The 22,122-nt window shown below is 41.5% G+C and overlaps 1 protein-coding gene across 1 annotated transcript in view; it reads right to left on the reverse strand.

The window, feature by feature from the left end:
- The window catches only part of tmem132e (transmembrane protein 132E), a 351,395-nt gene that overhangs the window by 251,370 nt on the left and 77,903 nt on the right, over nt 1–22,122 (reverse strand). The gene's annotated exons all lie outside the window — the stretch shown is intronic.

The raw sequence follows: 22,122 nt of genomic DNA on the forward strand, positions 1-22,122 counted from the left end.
GGTGAATGTATGTGCTCATATCTCATCTTTTGACTTGGCCACATTGTGAGTTGTAAAAACATGGCTAATGTTTCAAAGAATATGTTGTGCGGTTCATAATCCACAGAGTGCATTTAGCAAGGTCTTGATGACAATGTATCGTTGACAGGTCAGCGACGTATCTTTACAAACATTTCTTATGTGTACCTTTATTTAACTAGGCAAGTCAGTTAAGAACAAATTCTTATTTTCAATGACAGCTTAGGAACAGTGGGTTGACTGCCTTGTTCAGGGTCAGAACAACAGATTTTTACCTTGTCAGCTCGGGGATTTGATCTTGCAACCTTTCGGTTACTTGTCCAATGCTCTAACCACAAGGCTACCTGCCACATTTGCCTCATATTCATCGAATACATACATAAACCATGTATCCAGGCAACATAAACATATCTAAGACTATCATTCTCATTTCAAATGAGTAAACAGAGTTGCTAAGAGGCGACTGCCATTCCATTATGACACAGTTTGTCAGAGACAACAATTTGAAGGCCAGGATTATTACTGGAGAGCCAGCAGAAAAAAATGCCATCCCCCAGACAAAGTCAAATGTGTTGATTCGTCTGAAGAGGGCAATCACTCAATGTAAGTGGTGTTTGTCTTTTAGCGAAGTGCACAAAGGGATACAATCAAAGTAGTTGACCATGTGAGCTGCCTGTAAAGGAGGTAGGGAAAGTAGAAAGTAGGGGGGTGGCAATGGAGGGTGGGGAGATAGTGGTGAATTGATATGGTGTCTGACTATGGCCTAAGGGTAAAATCTCTGCAAAGCCGATCCAAGCTCTTAATTACCGTCGCCGTGGACGCCAATCAATCCGGCTTACCTCGGCGCCACCAATGCAATGGGCACTGCGAAACCCCCCCCCCCCCCCCTAAAATGCAGAGCAGGCTACACCCCAGCACTTTATGTACAGGGAAAAAGAAACAGTCAAAAATAAATTATGAGGAGGCAAGAAAAATGACAGTAAGTTCTCATCTAGTTTCATGGCCAATACTGCATCCAAAATGGCACACTATTCCCTACATAGTGCACTTATTTTTACCATGGCCCATAGTGTGTCATTTCACAGCCCAAGTGTCTGTGGAGTCCTCTAAACTCTGGATGATTAACAAGGCCTTTCTGGAACCCCACTACCCCCGTTGAAGGAGTCAGGTCCAAATCAGAACCCGGCTAAGAAGCAGATTGTAGGGCTGCTTGGACCGAGGCATATACATGTAGGAGGGGATCTGCTCCACGGGACAGGGCCTGCGTCCTAAATGGCAACGCCATTCCCTATTTAGTGCACTACTATTGACCAGGGCCCAAAAGTAGTGCACAACATATGGAATAGGGTGCAATTTGGGACGCAGTTACAGTCACTCCTGTGATTCCCTGAGGTGTCCAATGAACTCCCTTCATTACCCTCCATTTCTCTGCCTCTCCCTCCCTCAGTCTCTTTCTCTCTGCTCCAGTGAGTGAGGGAGTGTCCTCTGAATAGCAATAACCCACTGTGGTGCCAATCTGTCTTCTCCTTCATTAGAGGGGCTATACAGCCTTATTGCTCAAGCTGTAATGATGCCAGAGATCCCTATCCTGGTTGGCTGGCTGGCTGACTGGCTGGCTGGTTCCAGCCCTTTGGAGGTGTCATAAAGGAAAACACATGAGATGTGCCGGATGGACGTGAATTATTAATTTCTAGAAGTATGTGTTTGTGTGTGTGTGTGTGTTTGTCCATGACTGCCACTTCATACCATGTGTTGTCAGCTTGATTGAAACATTTATAATAATTATTGCAATAGCCAATGCCCTAGCCATGTGGCTAGGGCATGGCCACCGACGCTCATTCATACCCAGGGATAATGTAAGAAAATAAAGCCTGCATGCCAATCAGGTTGAGTTGAAACCCATTGAAATAGAAAAACAAATAAGCTAACAATACATTTAAACGTTATACAGGCTCCGCAATCATGCAGTTGAGGTAATTTTGACAAACAATTTGAAATTAAACATGAATTTTGTTTGGTGTATTTTATCTTAACCAATGCCCTTTAGTAAAATGATCATGTGGTTTTCATTATTGGACTCCTGTATTTTTTTTTAACCACACATTCAAAGATGGTTGAAAACCAGGAAGTAAAGGTTAGCAAACCCTAACCTCATTTATCAAACATTTTCAGTACTAATTGTGTATAAAACCGGAAATTACAAGACTAAAATGTTGCTGACCTCAAACATTTTGGAATGATTCAATTATTAAAATGTTATTTTATAATTTTAGGAACTCTTGAAAAATATGTTCTACCAGGCTGTTGAGATGCCCATTAAATGAATGCTTTTTAGTCATAGCTAGCCATTATGGACAATGGAGAAATATTGATATGGGATTTTTTTGTCTGTGCAAATAGAACAATCTTTTAATATTATATCAGTATTTACTGTTATCCTCAATGTTTCGCATAATTTACATATTTTTATTTTGACGCAAATATATCATATTATATTCATACTTGATATCAGACCTCATTTAACTAGGCCTGTCTTCCATTATAAGTAACTGAAGCAGACAATGTTAATTAATGTATAATTTTCATATGATTTTAAAAATCTATGCAAATTCCAATACAAAATGAATTTACCCTAATTGGGCAACTCAACTGGATGATTGAGATGTCTGCGATGCGTAAAAAAATACAAATGATTCATTTATGGCCTATATTAAGGCTAAATACACAATTTTGTAAATATTTAATTATTGGTGTGCCAGTTAAAGGAGCCAGCCATTTAGCATAGGCATCGGCAGCCTGATCAATTCTCAGGTTGCGAGAAGTGAAATAAAATCCATGACATGGATTTTATTTCACCTCTCGCAACAGGAAATTGATTGGGCTGACCTTTTCAGCAGTCGCCGATATAGATTTCAAGGCAGGCTAAAGAGATCAATGATATGGTCTCTGTGTCCCAAATGGCACCCAACTTCCTACATAGTCCACAAATTTTGACCAGAGCCCAATGGGCCCTGGTCCATCTATTCCAAAGTAGTGGAATAGACCTATATAAGGAATAGGGACGCATCCATGGTTAGTTGGAAAAGGAAGTCTAATACGCAGCTGCCAAAACACCTTACAAAGGTGATTAAAAACCATTCCCCCAATGCGCTTAGGTAATTAAACATATAGACCCCTCACAGGTGAGGAGCAGATAAGACAGGCAGGTGCTTTACGGAGACTTTAGCCAGAGCTCACCCTGCAATGAATCAGCACTAGCCAATGTGAGCCACACACACACTTACTCATCCTCCTCACAGTCTTTGTGCATTTATTTAATTTTTATTTAACCTTGATTTAACTAGGTAAATCAGTTAAGAACAAATTCTTATTCACAATGACGGCCTAGGAACAGTTAACTGCCTTGTTCATGGGCAGAACGACAGATTTTTATCTTGTCAGCTCGGGGATTCGATCTAGCAACCTTTCGGTTACGCTGTAACCACTAGGCTACCTGTGCGATTACAAAAGCGCACACACACACAGCCACAAACGCACGCAGTCACACACAATCTCTCTCTCTCACACACACTATTCTCTCTGCTACTGCACCGCAAGTGGTACCAATGACAGCTAAATAGTTAGTTAAATAGTTAGCCGATATCTAACCAAACAATCTGTATTGACCCTTTTTGCACTAACTCTTTTGACTCATCACATACGCTGCTGCTGCTGTTCATTATCTATCCTGTTGCATAGTCACTTTAACCCTACCTATATGTGCATATCTACCTCAACTGCCTCAAACCCATGCACATGGACTCTGTACTCGTATCCTTGTGTATATAGCCAAGTTATCGTTACTCATTGTGTATTTATTCCTCGTGTTATTATTGTTCTATTATAATTTTTTTCTCTCTGCATTGTTGGGAAGGGCCTGTAAGTAAGCATTTCACTGTTAGTAAACAACAGGTGTAGACTAACTTGATTTGACACACACACACACAGCATACATAACTAGATAATACACAATAAATTAGAAAGAGAGAGGCTAGTGGGGAATGGAGGGAAGGGTCGAGGAAAGGTCGAGGATCGAGGGTGAGTGAGGGAGGGAGGTAGTGAGCGAGGGAGGGAAGGAAGGGCTGTCTTGATGCATCCGTTATCTGGTATTGACGTCGTATTCTCCCCGTAGATCTGTCAGAAGTAGTGAGCTCTCATGAAAAAGAGGGGCCAGGCACATCCAGATTCTCGAGTCCTGGCAAACGAATAAGCACCAAATCGACAGTGGCGATTAACTTACACCCTTGTTTCCACTGTACATCAAGTTTTATGAGTTGTATGTATGGGATACACATGGTATACACTGTCTAACAAAATGCTTACTAGCATGTTCCTTCGACAATGCAACAACAATAACAAGTAAAAGATAAGAATACAAACTAAGTAATTGGCTCAGTAAAATAGAAAACATTTTAGCATAAGTATAATACAGGAAAGCACCATTTATAGTCCAATATTTACACATGTTTTGAGGAAGGGGAATTGGGGGAAAAGTGTTTAAAATGTGCAGATTTAGCAATCGTAATAAGAGAGTTTGCAGCAGTTGTGATGTGTGTGGAGCATGAATGTATATGTGTGTGTGTGGATGTGGGTATGTCTGTTCAGATGTGTGTGGAGCATGAATGTTTCTGTGTGTGTGTGGATGTGGGTATGTCTGTTCAGATGTGTGTAGAGCATGAATGTATATGTGTGTGTGGATATGTCTGTTCAGATGTGTGTGGAGCATGAATGTATATGTGTGTGTGGATGTGGGTATGTCTGTTCAGATGTGTGTGGAGCATGAATGTATATGTGTGTGTGGATGTGGGTATGTCTGTTCAGATGTGTGTGGAGCATGAATGTATATGTGTGTGTGGATGTGGGTATGTCTGTTCAGATGTGTGTGTGCATGTGTGCTAAGGTGTGGAGAATCAGAGCAGGTGGTCAGTCCAGTTCAAGTGTTCAGCAGTCTGATGGCTTGTAGATAGAAACTGTCTCTGAGCCTGTTGGTATCAGACCTCATGCTCCTACACCCTCTGCCAGACGGTAAGGGAGGGAACAGTTCGTGGCTGAGCACTGTTTCGAGTAGATGTCCTGGATGGGTGGGAGCATGGTTTCAGTGACGTACTGGGCAGTCTTCACCAACCGCTGGAGGGCCTTATGATTGTGAACAGAGCAATTCCCGTAGCAAACCATGATGCAACCGGTCAGGACACTCTCGATGGTGCAGCTGTAGTATTTGGACAGGACCCGCGGTGGCATGCCAAAATTATTCAGCTGCCTTTTGTCAAGAGGGCGCAGCAGCGTCTCTACTGTCTGAGTGGCGGTGTTGTGGGTCCATGTCAGGTCCCCGGTGTTGTGGACGCCGAGGAACTTAAAAGTGCTGACTCTCTCCACTGCAGTCCCGTTAATGTGGATCGGGGCACATCAGTTATTGCTGTCAGAACTGTCGCAGCCAGGGGAGATTCTGCACATGAGATTTTGTGGCTTAGTCTTATTTGAGTGGCAAAAAGCAATTAGCTAAACCTGTGTTACATAAAGCTTTTGTAAGCACCAAGTACACATGACAGATATATAGAGCCTAGTTAGACTTTCACCATATGTTAAACATGGCATCTGCAAGTATACAGTGCCTTCAGAAAGTATTCACAACCCTTGAGTTATTCCACATTTTGTTGTGTTACAGCCTGAATGCAAAATGGATCTAAAAAAAAATAATCTCTCAACCATCTACACACAATACCCCATAATATAACCCATAATAACAAAAGTATTGAAAATTAAATACAGAATCTCTAATTTACATAATTATTCACAGCCCTGAGTCAAAACATGTTAAAATCACCTTTGGAAGTCATTAACAGCCGTGAGTCTTTCTGGATAAGTCTCTAACACCATGTCCAGACCGGACCCGCATGTGTGCCATCGTACGCAAATAGATTTTGACCCCCCACACCAAACGCGATCACGACACACAGGTTGAAATATCAAAACAAACTTTGAACAAATTATATTCTTTTGGAGACAGGTCAAAAAGCACTAAACATTTATGGCAAGCTGCTAGCTAATTTGTGCTATTTAGCTAGCTTGCTGTTGCTAGCTAATTTGTTCTGGGATATAAATGTTGAGTTGTTATTGTACCTGAAATGCACAAGGTCCTCTACTCCGACAATTAATTCACACATAAAATGGTCAACCGCATCGTTTCTAGTCATTATGGGTTATTGTGTGTGGGCCAGTGACAAAAACATATACATTTAATACATTTTAAATTCAGGCTGTAACACATGTGGAAAAGGTCAAGGGGTGTGAATACTTTCTGAAGGCATTTCTGCCTGCCATATTTGACCAGAGAGAGATGTTTTCTTAAAGTACTGTCAAAATCTGGCATATCACAATATATCATGAATACTGTATGATGTTATTACTTATTGTGTAGTGTTTATGGATGTATCATGACTGCTCTATGTACCGTAGCACCTCACTGACCACTTTTCTCTTTCCAACTTATTTTTCATTTCCCATTTTCTCTCAGAAGACTGATCATAAAAAAAAACATAAAACCATGCCTCAATAACACCACTCCTCCCACTATGACTTCTGACCCACAAGATGTGCAGGTGGCAAGGGCTACTGCATTGCTCTCTAGGTCAGAGAAGCCCTATGGAGAGCTCACTTTAGAATCCACTCCTCATCTTGCGAGGCTGCTTGATCAATGAATGTCCAATGCACTCATATCTTTGGCTCGCTCCTATGGCATTACCCCGTGGACTTAATCAGGGAACAGTGTCTGGCAGAGTAATCCGCCTGCTTAGGAAAGAGCCTGCAATGGCGTGACCTGGCGCTACAGGAGTCTACCTGCTATCAGAGAACACACCTACTGTTTTCCAGGAAGAAAACGTCTGTAGAAGAGACCACGAAACTGAACACAACAGAAACATAAATCAAAGCCAAAACAGGATAAAAGTTTTTTTTTTACTGATTTGCTAATGTGTTGATTCTTATATAAATGCTCATTCAAATGCTGCCAAAATGTTGCAGTAGTTCTAGGAATCTAAACTTTGAAATAATGACTCAGGGCTTGATATTAAAGTAAATTTGCCAGTGCCAACAGAAAGCTAATGGCCCGAATGAAAAAATTACTGTCCCTAGCAAAGATCTCACCGGAAAGAGGATGCTGGTTGGATTATTTCAATGTCAGGTGATTGTATGCTTATTTTGCAGGATTAGCAAGTAGCCTACAGCCTATAATAACCTCCCTCCATACACAAATAATACAATTTTCCATTGACAATATCATATTTACATTGTGTTTTTTCTCCAAACAATCAATCTCAAAAAGGGTGTTATTGTCGATTTTGAACAGTCAACAGGCTACAGTTGTAGGACCCTTTAAAAACAGTTTTATCTTTTGCTAAATTCCGTTTCCCGGATTAGTTTTTCCAGGTTTCCGAGTTTCCCTGTTTTTTTCAGGTTCCCTCGCTCAAAATCACTATTTTATAAAGAAAAAAGTGACAAAAATTTGATTTTCAACAACTATGCTTAAACCACATCAGGATACTACTTTTGAGGTTGGGAAAAAAACGTAATTACAATTTCTGAGGGAGGGTATAATTGCTCTTGAATACAATTGCGCACCTAGAAAGAGATCGTTGTGTTTGGCCAACAGTGTTTGTTGGTTGTAAGTGCTGAGAACAGAGACATTTTACTCTTGCTTTCATGGGTAAAAAATAAAATCTATGCATGAAGCCTCTTTAGTCATAACATTCACACCTAGTCGACAGTTATTTAGGACACCTCATGAGCTGTCCTAACCAGTTAAGAGTTACCATCAGGTGTCTTGATATTAGAAAAATGCAACGAGTCAGTGGTCCCTGCGTTACATGCATTTGCTTTTGAGATGTTAAAATAATGTTTTGATATTTCATCAATCCATAAATAATCTTGGCCAGGGATGGGCAACTGGCGGACCCTTTTTGTAGGCCCGCGGACCAATAAATAAATACATTTTATTATATAAAAAAGGTGGTATGTGGTCTCAACTTACTGTTGAGAGTTAGTATAATAGAATGCACAAGGTACACATTTCTAAATTTGGTTGTGCATCAGCAGTCACTCAATTAGCAAAATGTGGTCAGATTAGTAAATGAGTCTTGCGGCCAACTACAGTTGAAGTCGGAAGTTTACATACACCTTAGCCAAATGATTTAAACTCAGTTTTTCCTGACATTTAATCTGTGTAAAAAGTCCACGTCTTAGGTCAGTTGGGATCACCACTTTATTTTAAGAATGTGAAATGTCAGAATAATAGTAGATAAATAATTATATTTCAGCTTTTATTTCTCTCATCACATTCCCAGTGGGTCAGAAGTTTACATACACTCAATTAGTATTTGGTAGCATTGCCTTTAAATTGTTTAACTTGGGTCAAACATTTTGGGTAGCCTTCCACAATAAGTTGGGTGAATTTTGGTCCATTCCTCCTGACAGAGCTGGTGCAACTGAGTCAGGTTTGTAGGCCTCCTTGCTCGCACACGCTTTTTCAGTTCTGCCCACAAATTGTCTATAGGATTGAGGTCAGGGACTTGTGATGGCCACTCCAATACCTTGACTTTGTTGTCCTTAAGCCATTTTGCCACAACTTTGGAAGTATGCTTGGGGTCATTGTCTATTTGGAAGACCCATTTGTGAACAAGCTTTAACTTCCTGACTGATGTCTTGAGATGTTGCTTCAATATATCCACATACTTTTCCTCCCTCATGATGCCATCTATTTTGTGAAGTGCACCAGTCCCTCCTACAGCAAAGCACCCCCAAAACATAAATGCTGCCACCCCCGTGCTTCATGGTTGGGATGGTGTTCTTCAGGCTTGCAAGCCTCCCCCTTTTTCCTCCAATCATAATGATTTTGATTATGGCCAAACAGTTCTATTTTTGCTTCATCAGACTAGAGGACATTTCTCCAAAAAGTACGATCTTTGTCCCGATGTGCAGTTGCAAATCGTAGTCTGGCTTTTTTATGGAGGTTTTGGAGCAGTGGCTTCTCCCTTGCTGAGCAACCTTTCAGGTTATGTTGATATTGGACTCGTTTTACTGTGGATATACACTGCTCAAAAAAATAAAGGGAACACTTAAACAACACAATGTAACTCCAAGTCAATCACACTTCTGTGAAAACAAACTGTCCACTTAGGAAGCAACACTGATTGACAATAAATTTCACATGCTGTTGTGCAAATGGAATAGACAAAAGGTGGAAATTATAGGCAATTAGCAAGACACCCCCCAAAACAGGAGTGATTCTGCAGGTGGTGACCACAGACCACTTCTCAGTTCCTATGCTTCCTGGCTGATGTTTTGGTCACTTTGAATGCTGGCGGTGCTCTCACTCTAGTGGTAGCATGAGACGGAGTCTACAACCCACACAGTGGCTCAGGTAGTGCAGTTCATCCAGGATGGCACATCAATGCGAACTGTGGCAAAAAGGTTTGCTGTGTCTGTCAGCGTAGTGTCCAGAGCATGCAGGCGCTACCAAGAGACAGGCCAGTACATCAGGAGACGTTTAATGACTTCATGTAACTGTATCCAAACTTGTAGTAAGCATGGTTGACTTACCGACCGGTGTGGGCCCCATTGATCATCAGTTATCATATTAAAAACTGAAAACATTTGCCTCCACCCTACGGCAAAATGTGTAGAATTACAGGAAATTAGCTGTAAAACTGCTAATTTCTCTCTCCGCCCCATGGCAAAATCTGCAGAACTGCAGGTAATTAACATTAAAACGGTTTTCTTTCTCTTCACAGTCACGAGCAGGGCCGCTCAAATGTTTTGCTAGCAAGGTGGGGGAGGGGGATATGGATGTGGGTATACAGGACCACGAGCGACTGGGTCCCTCATGATGAGTCCTGTTTTTTTGTGGCCCCCAGCACCATCAAAGCAGCCCATCCCTGATGTAAGCCTACATGTAACAGAATCTATTGCACTTTTGACAATGACTTTACATAAGGCCAATTTCACATGATATGCCTAAATACTTAAAACCACTAGGCTAACAAGTTATTTTGATTATTTAATTACCTACATGTTATTTGAAGTTATTCATTTGGAAGGCACCATCACGTTGTTAAAAAAATGTCTTAATTGGGCATGCCTATAAATTGTGCAATTTAAGGCATCTAGTGCATATGTTAACTTTAATTGTGTTGGATGAAAAATATAGACCTTTCAAAATGTTGAATGCAACATTATCACCGCGTGACTTGATGCCTACTGTGGCAAAAGGATTTTGAGTTGTTAAACGGGAGTGACGACGAGTGTGTTGATATAACGGTAAGTCAAAATTCCACTTTTAACAACCATCAGAATTAGATAAAAAAAATGTAATTATGCATGCCAACATATTTGTCAATAATTAAAAGTAGGCAAAGTGATCATGTCAAGCAAAAATGATAAAAGTTTTACCAACTGGCCCAAGCAGGTCACTGACAGGGATGATTGACTGGCCCAAAGGGTTTCCAAAACCTACCCTGGCCAGCGGGCAGCCCTTTATGTCGAGCCCCGAATGTTGACATGTTTTGTAATGTTATGTGGATGACTCAGTCAGTACCATAACAGAAAGTCAATATTGTAGGGTCTGTTCCAGAAAGCATTATACATCATTGGAATTTAAATGCCATTTTTACGAATTAGTCATCCCACAGCTATTTCTAACTGTCAGACATCGAGTCACAGTTGGACGGATTAATGGAACACATCAAACGACATATGTGCATTACATTTAAACAAATGTTCCTGATACTGAATGTTCTTGATCTTGAATAATCTTGGACCGTGATTCACTTGGCAAAAGACATACAGTACAGTCTTCAAACTAGCTGATTTATTCATAGCCTTATAGACCACACTAGACAGAGATGGATACACTAAACTACTCATTTAATTTCAGTTATAATTCTAAACATACAGTAGGTCAATTTTGTTAACCAAAGAAGGAACAAAACCAGCATAATACAAAAACAATCTAAATGCTTTACATTCAGAGCACCTGGTTTCATGTAATTAATCCCTGACACAAAACCAGAGTTTTGTACTACTGTACGAAATAGCCTAACTCACAGTGAAAATAACTGCATCGCATTGCTTGAGGCGTCACTACAGACCCGGGTTCGATCCCAGGCTGTATCGCAGCTGGCTGCGACCGGGAGATCCATGAGGCGACGCACAATTGGCCCAGCGTCGTTCGGGGAGGGTTTGGCCAGATGGGATGTCATTGTCCCATTGTGCTCCAGCGACTCCTTGTGGTGGTCCAGGCGCATGCACGCTGACACATTTGTGGGGCTGGCTTCCGGGTTAAGCAAGCAGTGTGTCAAGAAGCAGCGTGGTTTGGCAGGGTCGTGTTTCAGAGGACGCATGGCTCTTGACCGTTGCCCCTCCCGTGTCCGTATGGGAGTTGCAGCAATGGGACAAGACTGTAACTCCACTGTAACTGTAATTGGAAATCACGAAATTGGGGAGAAAAAGTGGTAAAAAGTACCCCCCCAAAATAAAAAATTTAAATGTGTTATCCATGAGTAGCTGAAGTGAGAGAGGCACCTAACCTGTCGCACAGTAGAAACCGATAGGTTACTCCTTTAAGATTGTATATTGAATCTAGACAGAGCACAATGTGTCAAAGACGACACCTACTCTCAAGAGACTAGTTTCACAATGAAGATTTTAACACCTTTCTGCCACCTACTGTATACACACACCACCAGTCAAAAGTTAGGACACACCTACTCATTCAAGGGTTTTTCTTTAGTTTTCACTATATTCTACATTGTAGAATAATATTGAAGACATCAAAACTATGAAATAACACATATGGAATCATGTAGTAACCAAAAAAGTGTTAAACACATCTAAATATATTTTAGATTCTTTAAAGTAGCCACCCTTTGCCTTGATGACAGCTTTAAACACTCTTGGCATTGTCTCAACTAGCTTCATGAGGAATGCTTATCTAACAATCTTGAAGGAGTTCCCACATATGCTAAGCACTTGGTGGCTGTTTTTCCTTCACTCTGCGGTCCAACTCATCCAAAACCATCTCAATTGGATTGAGGTCGGGTGATTGTGGAGGCCAGGTCATCTGATGCAGCACTCCATCACTCTCTCTCTTGGTCAAATAGCCATGATGGTTAAATGTGTCTTGAACTATAAATAAAACACTGATTGTGTGAACAGCAAAGCACCAACACACCAACTCCTCCATGCTTCACGGTGGGAACCAAACATTCTGAGATCATCAGTTCACCTACTCTGCGTCTCACAAAGACACAGCGGTTGGAACCAAAAATCTAACATTTGGACTCATCAGACCAAAAGACAGATTGTGTGTCCATTGCTCGTGTTTCTTGGCCCAGGCAATTATCTTATTCTTATTGGTGTCTTTTAGTAGCGGTTTCTTTGCAGCAATTCGACCATGAAGCCCTGATTCATGCACAGAACAGTTGATGTTGAGATGTGTCTGTTACTTGAACTCAGTGAAGCATTTATTTGGGCTGCAATTTCTGAGGCTGATAACTCTAATGAACTTATCCTCTGCGACTGACATTAACCTTGGTGCACGGATCCCTTTAACGGGATCATTTTCGTAAACAACCGCTGAATTGCAGAGCAACAAATTATTATTATTATTTTTTAAATATTTATTTTCATGAAATCACAAGTGAAATATACCAATACACAGCTTAGCTTGTTGTTAATCCACCTATCGTGTCAGATTTTGAAAATATGCTTTACAGCGAAAGCAATCCAATAGTTTATCGATCACTAGACAAAACATTACGAACAGCTAGCAGCAATGTAGATTGGTCACGAAAGTCCGAAAAGCAATAAAATTAAATCACTTACCTTTGATGATCTTCGGATGTTTGCACTCACGAGACTCCCAGTTACACAATAAATGTTCCTTTTGTTCGATACATATTATTTTTATATCCAAAAACCTCCATTTGGTTGGTGCGTTATGTTCAGAAATCAACAGGATCCAGCAGTCATGAAGGGAAGACGAAAATTCCAAATAGTATCCGTAAAGTTCATAGAAACATGTCAAACGTGTTTTCATAATCAATTCTCAGGTTGTTTTTAACATAACTAATCGATCATATTTCAACCGGACGGTGAACTATCAATACTAGAGGGAAAGAAAATGTCGAGCAACAACTTTCGCACGCATGAACTAATTAAAGGACACATGGCCATCCACTGACACGTTTTGATAAATCTCACCCATTTTTTCAGAATAAAAGCTTGAAACTATGTCTAAAACCTGTTCACAACCTGTGGAAGCAATTGGAAAAGGAATCTGGTTGATATCCCTTTAAATGGAGGATAGGCATGCAATGGAACAGGGATTTTTTTTAAATAAGAGCCACTTCCGGGTTGGATTTCCTCAGGTTTTTGCCTGTAAAATCAGTTCTGTTATATTCACAGACAATATTTTTACAGTTTTGGAAACTTTAGAGTGTTTTCTATCCTAATCTGCCAATTATATGCATATTCTAGCATCTGGGCCTGAGAAATAGGCCATTACCTTTCCAAACATAAAAATTCTGCCTCCTAGCATCAATAAGTTAATGTCTTAAAGTAATAATGGACTGTCGTTTCTCTTTGCTTCTGTATACCACCCCTACCTTGTCACAACTGATGCTCAAACGCATTAAGGAAAGAAATTATACAAATGTACTTTTAACAAGGCACACCTGTTAATTGAAATGCATTCCAGGTGACTACCTCATGAAGCTGGTTGAGAGAATGCCAAGAGTGTGCAAAGCTGTCATCAAGGCAAAGGGCTACTTCGAATTATCTCAAATATAAAAATATTTTGATTTGTTTAACACTTCTTTGGTTACTACACGATTCCATGTGTTATTTCATAGTTTTTTTCTTCACTATTATTTTACAATGTAATAAACCCTGGAATGAGTAGGTGACTGTTACACAATATATTCTCTCACTCACACACACACACACACACACACACACACACACACACACACTCTTCAACACAATACGAGCAGAAATACTGTCAGCCTTCAATCAAAGATTGATACCTAAATAAATTAAACAAACCGTTTTCTGCTGGCAAGGGACTGTGAAGACAAGGGCGGAGAAGCCGCTGAATTTGTGTCAGATTTCCTCGTCTGATGAGCTCTATTAGGCCTGCATCGAATCCCACCATCTGTATTTGTGTCAGATTTCCTCGTCTGATGAGCTCTATTAGGCCTGCATCGAATCCCACCATCTGTATTTGTGTCAGATTTCCTCGTCTGATGAGCTCTATTAGGCCTGCATCGAATCCCACCATCTGAATTTGTGTCAGATTTCCTCGTCTGATGAGCTCTATTAGGCCTGCATCGAATCCCACCATCTGAATTTGTGTCAGATTTCCTCGTCTGATGAGCTCTATTAGGCCTGCATCGAATCCCACCATCTGTATTTGTGTCAGATTTCCTCGTCTGATGAGCTCTATTAGGCCTGCATCGAATCCCACCATCTGTATTTGTGTCAGATTTCCTCGTCTGATGAGCTCTATTAGGCCTGCATCGAATCCCACCATCTGAATTTGTGTCAGATTTCCTCGTCTGATGAGCTCTATTAGGCCTGCATCGAATCCCACCATCTGTATTTGTGTCAGATTTCCTCGTCTGATGAGCTCTATTAGGCCTGCATCGAATCCCACCATCTGTATTTGTGTCAGATTTCCTCGTCTGATGAGCTCTATTAGGCCTGCATCGAATCCCACCATCTGTATTTGCCTCTCCATCCTGCAGTTTGTATATCCCAGTTGGCCTGAGCCAAGTTTATATTTGATGAACTTCATGTAAACATTCAATTGCAGTCTGTGGATTTCAAACATCTAACTGGGATATAACAAAAAGTTAAAGCGTATAGCAGTGAGACTGTTGAAGGTGGTGCACTAATTATTAAAGTGATCTAGTGAGAGAAACAAAATATTCAGGATTTTTCAAATTTTCCAAAAAGCACTCGTAATAGGACAGAATTGTTTTCTATTTCAAATGTGGGCCTCTAAATATGCTGTCAAAGACATTCACTGACCTAGAATAAACTTGAATGCAGATATTGTACTGTGTGCTCATAAACAAGTGTATACACTCTCACACACTCACAAACAGACACACACATACCCTCTCGAAACAAACACAAAAACAAAAATGTGCACCCCCCCCCCCCCCTCTGTCACGTGACCAATGCACACACGCAGGCACATACACATGCACACATACTAAACCAAACCATAAGAGTCTGGGAGGGAAATGTTTATATTTCCACTGTGCAACATCAATCAGTCACAGAGTCTTGGCAGACAGGGCATGCAAATCAAATCAGCAGAGACCTCTGATGCCGCCACTCATCAGCCGACAAACCACGGCGGATGTCACCACTCAATGACATGTTCCAGTTACCACCACAACATAGCTTTAAAAGGATAGTTGACAAACTATATTTTAGTATTTTGTTCCTTAGTCCACTATTAATAAAATGCCAAAACTATTTGCATTGGAATAACAGACGGTGTGGCACTTTTAAAAAACTGTCTCTCTCTGAGCAACATCGGAGCAACTAAAAAAACGACCTTGCACTACTAGACAAATTAGGGGTTAAGTGCTTTGGATAAAGCGTAACCAGATGTTTTTTTTTGTTCAGCCAAGTCCCTCGAAGCTTTCAGAAATTTCACAATGACCTTGCTCAACCTACTCCCAAATCACATAAAAAAATGATCTGTCTCGGGAGTGAAAATGGATATCCAGTTTGAGTGGATTACCAAAAATATTGACATCGTTACTGGGTTCAGTATCATTACCCAAATTAGATGACATCCGACAGCAAAAACTAAAACAAACCACATATGCCAGGGTGAAATGAATGTCTAAATGCCTTGTGGGTATTAATACTGAAATTTCAGTGGGGCTTTATAAAACAGCTCTTATAGTAAAAGGGCATCATTCTAATTTTCACAATCACACCCATCTAATACTGGGTTGGGCCCCCTTTGCCTCCAGAACAGCCTGAATTCTTCAGGGAATTCTACAAGGTGTCGGAAACGTTCCACAGGAATTTTTTTATTTTTTTATTTTTTATTTTTCCGTTATTTTACCAGGTAAGTTGACTGAGAACACGTTCTCATTTGCAGCAACGACCTGGGGAATAGTTACAGGGGAGAGGAGGGGGATGAATTAGCCAATTGTAAACTGGGGATTATTAGGTGACCATGATGGTTTGAGGGCCAGATTGGGAATTTAGCCAGGACACCAGGGTTAACACCCCTACTCTTACGATAAGTGCCATGGGACTTTTAATGACCTCAGAGAGTCAGGACACCCGTTTAACATCCCATCCGAAAGACAGCACCCTACACAGGGCAGTGTCCCCAATCACTGCCCTGGGGCATTGGGATATTTCTTTTAGACCAGAGGAAAGAGTGCCTCCTACTGGCCCTCCAACACCACTTCCAGCAGCATCTGGTCTCCCATCCAGGGACTGACCAGGACCAACCCTGCTTAGCTTCAGAAGCAAGCCAGCAGTGGTATGCAGGGTGGTATGCTGCTGGCTGAATGTTGATCCATGCTGAATGTTGATCCATGCTGACGCGATGGCATCACACAGTTACTGCAGATAGGACGGCCTGTTCCACCTCATCTCAAAGATGTTCTATAGGGTTGAGGTCTGGGGACTGCGCAGGGCAGGGCACTCAAGTAAACTGAACTCGCTGTCATGTTCCAGGCAATTGTCCAGTGTTGGTGATCACGTGCCCACTGGAGACGCTTATTATTGTTTTTATCTGATAGGAGTGGAAACCGGTGTGATCATCTGCTGCAATAGCCCATCCGTGACAAGGACACCATGCTCAAAATCGCTTTTTCCTAGTTTTTCCTATTCTAACGTTCAATCGAACAGTAACTGGATGGCTGTCTGCCTGCTTTATATAGCAAGCCATGGCTACGTAACTTGTAGGAGCGATCCATTTTCATGAACAAGGTTGTGTACCTAATAAACTGTCTGGTGAGTGTATATAAAACACAGCAAAATCACGTTTGACTGCACTGGGCCGTTCAGATAGCAGAAAGACAAAAAGGTATTACCAGCTCAAAATGTATTTACCTAAAAGCTAAATACCTGTGATGAGGCAAACTGTGGTTAAAGTATACTTTCCAAAAATATAAACACAACATGCTACAATTTCAAATATTTTACTGAGTTAAGGTTCATAGAAGGAAATCAGTCAATTGAAATGAATTCGTTAGGCCCTAATCTATGGATTTATAGGCAAACCCACTTGGGAGCCAGGCCCACCCACTGGGGAGCCAATCAAAGTCTTCATCAAAATGAGTTTTCCCCACAAAAGGGATTTATTACAGTCAGAAATACTCCTCAGCACCTCCCTCCATCCCTCTCCTCAGACGATCTCGCAGGTGAAGAAGCCGGATGAGGAGGTCCTGGGCTGGCATGGTTACACGTGGTCTGTGGTTGTGAGGCCGGTTGGACGTACTGCCAAATTCTCTAAAATGAAATTTGAGGCGGCTTATGTTAGAAAAATGAACATGCAATTCTCTGGCAACAGCTCTGGTGGACATTCCTGCTGTCAGCATTCCAGTAGCACACTCCCTCAAAACTTGAGACATCGGTGGCATTGTGTGGCCTTTTATTTTCCCCAGCACATGGAGCAACTGTGTAATTAGAATGCTGTTTAATCAGCTTATTGATATGCCACACCTGTCAGGTGGATGGATTATCTTGGCAAAGGTGAAAGGCTCACTAACAGGGATTTAAACACATTTGTGCACAAAATTTGAGAAATAAGCTTTTTCTGCATATAACATTTCTGTGATCTTTTATTTCAGCTAATGAATCCAACACTTTACATGTTGAGTTTATATATTATGTCAGTATAGGTGGCTATTTGGGTAGTGTGCATTATTTGGTATCTTTCAATAAATTAAATCAGTAGGATCCCAATTTCATGAACGGTATAATTTCCCTCTCGAACTAACCCAAGATCTAAGCTGCAAAACCAAGTGGTATCCTATTCCCTAGTGCACTATGTAGAGATTAAGGTTCCATTTGGGTTGCAGTAATTTGTTGTCCCCCATTAGAAGACAGACTGACCAATCAGCAGAGCATCTGTTCAGGGTGCTTACACTCGGAGCGGGAAGCACCGAGCTCTTCACACCAAGCGTGTGATGCCCACTTCACCAACTGGGTATGACAGCCTGAAGATCATGATTGAAGAGAAGCCCATCTATGGAACCAAAATCCCCTTAACAGGTACATTAGACCAGTTTAGCAAAGCTGAAATTCTTGGGATTTCGATTCATTAAAGAAATTCCTGAGGAATTATTATTTCACCTTTATTTAACCAGGTAGGCAAGTTGAGAACAAGTTCTCATTTACAACTGCGACCTGGCCAAGATAAAGCAAAGCAGCTCGACACATACAACAACACATGGAGTTACACATGGAGTAAACAAACATACAGTCAATAATAAAGTATAATTTTTTTAAATTAAATAAAAAGTATATATACAGTGTGTTCAAATGATGTAAGATAAAGGAGGTAAGGCAATAAAATAGGCCATAGTGTCGAGGTAATTATGATTATAGCAATTAAACACTGGAGTGATCGATGTGCAGAAGATGAATGTGCAAGCAGAGATACTGGCGTGCAAAGGAGCAATATAAATAAATAAATAGAGTATAGGGATGAGGTAGTTGGATGGGCTATTTACAGATGAGCTATGTACAGGTGTAATGATCTCTGAGCTGCTCTGACAACTGGTGCTTGAAGTTAGTGAGGGAGATAAGAGTCTCCAGCTTCAGGGATTTTTGCAGTTCGTTCCAGTCATTGGCAGCAGAGAACTGCAAGGGAAGGCAGCCAAAGGAGGAATTGGCTTTGGGGGTGACCAGTGAAATATACCTGCTGGAGCGCATGCTGCGGGTGGGTGCTGCTATGGTGACCAGTGAGCTGAGATAAGGCAGGGCTTTACCTAGCAAAGACTTGTAGATGACCGGGAGACAGTGGGTTTGGCGACGAGTATGAAGCGAGGGCCAGCCAACAAGAGCGCACAGGTCGCAGTGGTGGGTAGTATATGGGGCTTGGTGACAAAACGGATGGCACTGTGATAGACTGCATCCAATTTGTTGAGTAGAGTATTGGAGGCTATTTTGTAAATGACATCGCCGAAGTCGAGGATCGGTAGGATAGTCAGTTTTACAAGGGTATGTTTGGTAGCATGAGTGAAGGATGCTTTGTTGCGAAATAGGAAGATGATTCGAGATTACATTTTGGATTGGAGATGCTTAATGTTGGTCTGGAAGGAGAGTTTACAGTCTAACCAGACACCTAGATATTTGTAGTTGCCCACATTTTCAAGGTCAGAACCGTCGAGTAGTGATGCTGGACGGGCGGGTAGGTGCGGGAAGCGATCGGTTGAAGAGCATGCATTTAGTTATTCTTGCATTTAAGAGCAGTTGGAGAACATGGAAGGCGAATTGTATGGCATTGAAGCTCGTCTGGAGGTTAGTTAGCACAGTGTCCAAAGAAAGCCAGAAGTACACAGAATGGTGTCGTCTGCGTAGAGGTGGATCAGAGAACCGCAGCAAGAGCGACGTCATTGATGTATACATAGAAGAGAGTCGGCCCGAGAATTGAACCCTTTGGCACTGCCAAAGGTCCGGACAACAGGCCCTCCGATTTGACACACTGAACTCTATCAGAGAAGTAGTTGGTGAACCAGGCGAGAAAGTCATTTGAGAAACCAAGGCTGTTGAGTTTGCTGATAAGAATGTGGTGATTGACAGAGTCAAAAGCCTTGGCCAGGTCGATGACGGCTGCACAGTATTGTCTCTTATCGATGGCAGTTATGATATCATTTAGGACCTTGAGTGTGGCTGAGGTGCACCCATGACCAGCTTGGAAGCCAGATTGCATAGCGGAGAAGGTACGGTGGGATTCGTAATGGTCGGTGATTTGTTTGTTAATTTGGCCTTCGAAGACCTTAAAAATGCAGGGTAGGATAGATACAGGTCTGTAGCTGTTTGTGTCTAGAGTGTCTCCCCCTTTGAAGAGGGGGATGACCGCGGCAGATTTCCAATCTTTGGGGATCTCAGACGATACGAAAGAGAGGTTGAACAGGCTAGTAATAGGGGTTGCAAAAATTTCGGCAGATCATTTTAGAAAGAGAGGGTCCAGATTGTCTAGCCCGGCTGATTTGCAGGGGTCCAGATTTTGCAGGTCTTTCAGAACATCAGCAATCTGAATTTGGGTGAAGGACAAATGGGGGAGGCTTGGGCGAGTTGTTGTGGGGGGTGCAGGGCAGTTGACCGGGGTAGGGGTAGCCAGGTAGAAAGCATGGCCAGCCGTAGAAAAATGCTTATTGAAATTCTCAATTATCGTGGATTTATCGTTGGTGACAGTGTTTCCTAGCCTCAGTGCAGTGGGCAGCTGGGTGAAGGTGCTCTTATTCTCCATGGACTTAACACATATACATAAATGAGCGAGAGAGAGAGAGATATACATAGATGAGAGAAAGAGATACAGTTGAAGTCGGAAGTTTACATACACCTTAGCCAAAAACATTTAAACTCAGTTTTTCACAATTCCTGACATTTAATCAGTGTAAAAAATCCCTGTTTAAGGTCAGTTGGGATCACCACTATTTTAAGAATGTGAAATGTCAGAATAATAGTACAGAATTATTTATTTCAGCTTTTATTTCTCTCATCACATTCCCAGTGGGTCAGAAGTTTACATACACTCAATTAGTATTTGGTAGCATTGCCTTTAAATTGTTTAACTTGGGTCAAACGTTTTGGGTAGCCTTCCACAAGCTTCCCACAATAAGTTGGGTGAATTTTGGCCCATTCCTCCTGACAGAGCTGGTGAAACTGAGTCAGGTATGTAGGCCTCCTTACTCGCACACGCTTTTTCAGTTCTGCCCACAAATTGTCTATAGGATTGAGGTCAGGGAAATGTGATGGCCACTCCAATACCTTGGCTTTGTTGTCCTTAAGCCATTTGCTACAACTTTGGAAGTATGCTTGGGGTCATTGTCCATTTGGAAGACCCATTTGCGACCAAGCTTTAACTTCCAGACTGATATCTTGAGATGTTGCTTCAATATATCCACATAATTTTCCATCCTCATAATGCCATTTATTTTGTGAAGTGCACCAGTCCCTCCTGCAGCAAAGCACCCCCACAACATGATGCTGCCATCCCCGTGCTTCACGGTTGGGATGGTGTTCTTCTGCTTACAAGCCTCCCCCTTTATCCTCCAAACAGTTATATTTTTGTTTCATCAAACCAGAGGACATTTCTCAAAAAAGTATGCTCCTTGTCCCCTTGTGCAGTTGCAAACCGTAGTCCGGCTTTTATGGCGGTTTTGGAGCAGTGCCTTCTTCGTTGCTGAGCGGCATTTCAGTTTATGTCGATATTGGACTCGTTTTACTGTGGATATAGATACTTTTGTACCCGTTTCCTACAGCATCTTCACAAGGTCCTTTGCTGTTGTTCTGGGATTGATTTGCACTTTTCGCACCAAAGTACGTTCATCTCTAGGAGACAGAACGCGTCTCCTTCCTGAGCAGTATGACAGTTGCGTGGTCCCATGGTGTTTATACTTGCGTACTATTGTTTGTACAGATGAATGTGCTACCTTCAGGCGGTTGGAAATTGCTCCCAAGAATGGACCAGACTTATGGAGGTCTACAGTTTTTTTTCTGAGGTCTTGGCTGATTTCTTTTGATTTTCCCATGATGTTAAGAAAAGAGGCACTGAGTTTGAAGGTATGCCTTGAAATACATCCAGAAGTACACCTCCAATTGACTCAAATTATGTCAATTAGCCTATCAGAAGCTTCCAAAGCCATGACATAATTTTCTGGAATTTTCCAAGCTGTTTAAAGGCACAGTCAACTTAGTGTCTGTAAACGTATGACCCACTGGAATTGTGATACAGTGAATTATAAGTGAAATAATCTGTCTGTAAACAATTGTTGGAAAAATTTATTGTGTCATGCA

Source organism: Salvelinus fontinalis, chromosome 13 (assembly GCF_029448725.1).
Source record: "Salvelinus fontinalis isolate EN_2023a chromosome 13, ASM2944872v1, whole genome shotgun sequence".
NCBI lineage: Eukaryota > Metazoa > Chordata > Actinopteri > Salmoniformes > Salmonidae > Salvelinus > Salvelinus fontinalis.